Genomic DNA, 5,742 nt, shown 5'->3' with positions numbered 1-5,742 from the left:
TAGTCTAGTCTATAGTCTAATCTATAGTCTAGTCTATAGTCTAGTCTATAGTCTAGTCTATAGTCTAGTCTATAGTCTAGTCTATAGTCTAATCTATAGTCTAGTCTAGTTTATAGTCTAGTCTATAGTCTAGTCAATAGTCTAGTCTATAATCTATTATATAGTCTAGTCTATAGTTTAGACAAAAGCATAGTCTATAATCTAGTCTATAATCAAGTCTATATTCTAGTCTATAGTCTAGTCTATAGTATAATCTATAGTCTTGTCTTGTCTATAGTATAATCTATAGTCTAGTCTATAGTCTAATTTATAGTCTGTTCCATAGTCTAGGCTATAGCCTAGTCTATTTTCTATAGTCAAGCCTAGTCTATAGTCTTGTCTTAAGTCTAGTCTATAGCCTAGTCCAGGATATTGTCTAGTCTATAGTGTAATGTATAGTCCAGACTATAGTTTATTGTTTAGACTAGTCTATTTTATAGACTGGTCTAGTCTGTAGTCCAGTCTAAAGTCTGGTCTACATTATAGTCTATAGCTAATCTATAAGCTACACTATTGTAGTCTTGTCTATAGAAACGTCAGTAATATAGTCTACAGTTTCTGCTATAGGCTAGTCTGTAATGACGTTTATAGTCTAGTCTATAGTCTAAAAATTTCGATACAAATTGAAATGCAAAATAGGGGCCAATAAACTAGATTTAATTATGGTCTATAGTTTTAACCCAAGTGTAGTGCAAAGTTTAGTCTATATTATTATAAATCAAAAAATTTGTTTTGCTTAGCTGCATTAAATTATAAAATTAATTAATATCTATACCAAAATAAAGAAATATTTTATGTTATTTTTGTTATTACATATATCTCATCTAAACTGATGTATTTGGTTTGTGAAATACCGTTATTTGTTATTAGCCTCACCTTTTTTGTTTTTTTTCTATCTTTCTTTCATCTAAATTTTAATTTATTTTTTGTTGTACACAACACTAACTACAATTGTTTTTGGTTTGATTTCTCTACAACAATCACACTTTTACAAAAATAGTTAAATTTTCTCTCTGATTTATTTTATTTACTTATTTGTTTTTTATTTTAATTCAAAATAATAAACTAATACTTTTTGAAAAAAAAGAAACCCTTTTTTTGTTTAAAAGGTTTTCTCTGCTACTACTCTTTTTATACAGTTATGTATACACGTGTGTTTGTGTTATTTGATTGGTGAAAAAATACTAACATTTTATTACAATGCTGTGGTTTGTTTACATTTTGTTATTGTTTATTAAAGAAGGATAAAAAATTTGAATGTTTTTTGTTAAATGTTGATTTTTATTAAATTTATGTTCGATTTTAAACGTTTTTACTTTTTCAAGTGATTGTAAGCTAGGGTTCTATAAATCGACTTTCGAATAATCGAACAATCGACTTTTTGTCGAAAAAAGTCGAAAAGTCGAAGTCGACTATTTTGTTCCAAAAAAGTCGATAACTCGACTATCGTCTATGAAAAAAAGTCGAAAAGTCGACTTTGTAAATAAAAGTCGGAAAGTCGGAAAGTCGAAAAAAGTCGAAAAGTCGGAAAAAATCGAAAAGTCTAAAAAAGTCGAAAAAAGTCGAAAATAGTCGGAAAAAGTTGAAAAATGTCGAATATAGTCGAAAGTCGAAAAACGTCGAAAAGTCGGACAAAAGTCGAAAATAGTCGAAAAGTCGAATATACTCGAAAGTGGGAAAAAGTCGAAAATAGTCGGAAAAAGTTGAAAGAAGTCGAAAAGTCAAACATAGTCGAAAGTCGGAAAAAGTCGAAAAAAGTCGAAAAGTCTGAAAAAGTCAAAAATAGTCGAAAAAAGTCAAAAAGTCGGAAAAAGTCGAAAAAAGTTGAAAAAAGTCGAATATATGTAGTCGAAAGTCGAACATAGTCGGAAAAAGTCGAAAAAAGTCGAAAAAAGTTGAAAAAAGTCGAATATAGTCGAAAAAAGTCGGAAATGGCCGAAAAAAGTCGGAAAAAAGTCGAAAAAAGGCGAAAAGTCGGAAAAAGTCAAAAATAGTCGGAAAAAATCGAAAAGTCGGAAAAAGTCGAAAATAGTCAAAAAGTCGAAAAGACGGAAAGTCGACTATTTATAAAATATTAAAAGTCGAAAAATCGACTTTTTAATAAATGTAAAAAGTCGAAAGTCGAAAAGTCATGAAATGCAAAAAGTCGAAAAGTCGACTTTTCGTTTCAACTATAGAACCCTATTGTAAGCTTTTTAAGGGTGTATTTTTTTAAAATTTCTATAAAAAATTTATTAAAAAAACCTTGAGTGAAATGAAAACAAAAGAATTTACAAAATCTCTGGCCAATTTGTTGGGGTTTAAAAGAAAATGTTAGAAAATGTGTTGTTGTTTTAAAAATTTATTTAAAAATTTAACAATTATTAAGGAAACAGTCTTTTTTGTGGATACTTGTGGGGTGTGTTTAAAGAAAATCGGGTTTTTGGCAAGATTTTTATAAAATCTATATTAAGAATTTTAAAAATAAAACTTTAGGACGGATTTTTTGTCCCTAATGGCCTTAAATAATATTAAAAGAAAAGTAAACAACTCCCAGCAACCAATTTTTAGTTTAGACTTTTGGATCTTCGCTCCGGAACGACCCGAGTCATACTCGGCCAAAGATTGTTAACCCAGCGACAGCTGTATCAACCGAAAGTTTTTTCCCCGGGAAAGAACTATCGGAAACAGTCGAGCTGTTACAACAACAACCGGACCTTGTCCCTTTGTATTTTATAAAAATCTTGCCCAATTTGTTTTTTTTTTCTTAATTAAAACTAAATTTTTTTTAATTATTTTTTTAAAAAATTATCAAAATTATTGTTTTGTTAAGGATTGTGTGTGTTTAGGTGTATTTGGGGAAAAATGTAAATCTAGTTTTTTTTTCAAAATTAATACTTTTTTTATAAAATTTATTGAAAATGTTTTTTTTAATACTTTGGTTTTTTGTTATAATTTTCTCTTAATTATAATTTTTTGTTTAAATAATGCTGCTTTAGTGTTTTTCTTTTGCTTAATATGAGCTGTTTTCTTATTTTTTTGTTTATAATTTAATAAATAAGCGTTTTTAATTCATTTTCTTTTATATTACTTGATTTTTCCTTTTTTGTTTAATATTGATAAAGTTGTTTTATTTGCGGGCAAGAAAAAGAAATTTGTTGAAAGTAAGGGGATAACAAAATTACAGAACAGACTATAGGTTTTCCTATAAACTAATCATGTCTATAGTCTAGTCTATATTCTACTTTATAGTCTAGTCTAGTCTATAATCTAGTCTAAAGTCTAGTCTATAGTCCAGTCTATAGTCTATTCTTTAGTCTATTCTTTAGTCTAGTCTATAGTCTAGTCTATAGTCTAGTCTATAGTCTAGTCTATAGTCTAGTCTATAGTCTAGTCTATAGTCTAGTCTATAGTCTAGTCTATAGTCTAGTCTATAGTCTAGTCTATAGTCTAGTCTATAGTCTAGTCTATAGTCTAGTCTATAGTCTAGTCTATAGTCTAGTCTATAGACTAGTCTAAAGTCTAGTCTATAGTTTAGTCTATAGACTAGTCTAAAGTCTAGTCTATAGTCCAGTCTAAAGTCTATAGTCTAATCTAAAGTCTAGTCTATAGCCCAGTCTATAGTCTAGTCTATAGACTAGTCTATAGTCTAGTTCATAGTCTACTCTATATTTCAGTATACAGTCTATAGTCTAGTCTATAGTCAGTCTATAGTCTAGTCAAAAGTCTAGTCTATAGTCCAGTATATAGTCTAGTCTATAGACTAGTCTATACTCTAGTCCATAGTCTAGTCTTCAGTTTAGTTTACAGTCTTATCTATAGTCTAGTATAAAGTCTAGTCTATAGTTTGGTCCATAGTCTTGTATATATTCTTGTATTTAGTCAAGTCTATAACCCAGTCTATAGTCTATTCTGTAGTTTTGTATATATTCTAGTCTGTGATGCAGTCTTATCTGTAGTCTAGTATATTGTCTAGTCTATAGTCTATTCTATAATCAAGTCTATAGTCTATTCTATAGTTAAGATTAAGTATTGTCTAGTCTACAGTTTAGTTTATAGTCTAGTCTATAGAATGTTCTATAGTTTTCTCTAGAGTCTAGGCTTTAGTCTAATCTGAAGTCAATTCTAATCTATAGTGTTGTCTATAGTCTATTGTAATGTCTAGTGTGTAGCCTAGTTAAAAGTCCAGTCTAGTCTATAATGTAGTTTGTAAGCTATTCTAAAAACTAGTCTATATTCCAGTCTGTTGTTGTTGTAACAGGTCGGCTGTAACTGAATGTTCTTCTTCTGTGGTGAAAAAATTTCCGGTTGATAGTTGTGGCTGACTTGTCAATCTTTGGCCGATTGAGAATCGGTTAGTTCCCGAGCGGAGATACGATTGTCGTGGGAACGTTATGGTTGTAGCAGCGACACATGTAAAGTCGGTGTGGCTGGGTTGACAATCCTTGGTCGTTGTTTGTTGAACTCCGAATCGTTCCGGTGCAAAGAACCGATTGTCGTGGGAACTTTCCAGTCTGTAGTTTAGTCTAGTATGTAGTCAATTCTATTGTCTCTGAACTATAGTTTATATTGCAGTTTTTTATTATAAATAATTTTTTTACATTATTTTTAACTTTATTTGCTTAAATTCAACTAATTTTCAATATTAACAAATATTTTTAGGTTATACTTTACTAAATTAAATTATTTAATAGTAAAAGTAACTTAATTTTAAACTTATTTTTATGTAAATTGTTAATTTTTATTAAATTCATATAATTTTGGCAAAAACTCAATAGTTTTTTTAGGTTATGCTGGTTTTACTTATTTTAAATATTTTAAATAAAAAAGATGTTTAAAAGCTGTAACAAATTTTGAGGTTAGTTTTAGATTTACAAATTTTAATACTTATTTTAAGGTTAGGTTTCTTATTTGTAAGATTTAAACTTTTAGTCCATCTTTTATTTTTCCTTAACCAAAAGTCTTTTTAATTCTTTTCCGTTTATTGCCCTTTTCCTTCTCCGCCTCCTCTCGTTCTTTATCGATTTGCTGTAAAACATGTAAAATACGTGCCTCAGTCTCGGCCATATCTTCCATTTGCAAGAGATCCTTACAACGTTCTTGCAATTCTTTACTAACCATGTGCTTAATAATTCTTGCCATAGCTGAGGCTATACAACGTTGTCCGGACTCCAAAGGAATCATGCGGGATTTATAAGTTCTTTTAGATTTTTGCGAGGATGTTAAGAGTTCAGTGGAATTAGATTCATCGGATGACATGATGCGTGAGAAGAATTTTGTGATTTATTTAAAATGCTGTTTTAAAGATAATGGCGTTTTTAACGGAAATGATGGAGGAGAATGTTTTTTTGACAAACAAGTGGGTAATTTTTCTTTAAAGGGAAATTTTACTTTGTCAAACAAAATTTTCCCTCTTGTGAGACAGAGAATTGAGATTTTTAATGATTTTATTAGAATGATAAAATTTTCTTTGTATTTGTCACTTATTTGGTTAAATTTATAATAAATTTCTCCGAATTTCTTTAAAATTGTATATTAATTTATGAATTATGCAAATTTTATAAAATTAATTTACAGTTATTTCTATTTTATTTTATTTTCTCTTTGTTATGAATATGCCCAACAAGAACAGTGACAGTCATTTGATCGGTCATTTGACTGGCACTACTGATGTATTATTTCTATCACAGAGTAAAGCAAAGTTTCTATCAGTTTCTTAAGGCA

The sequence above is a fragment of the Lucilia cuprina genome, chromosome 3 (assembly GCF_022045245.1).
Source record: "Lucilia cuprina isolate Lc7/37 chromosome 3, ASM2204524v1, whole genome shotgun sequence".
NCBI classification, from domain to species: domain Eukaryota; kingdom Metazoa; phylum Arthropoda; class Insecta; order Diptera; family Calliphoridae; genus Lucilia; species Lucilia cuprina.
This window is presented reverse-complemented; position numbering follows the sequence as displayed.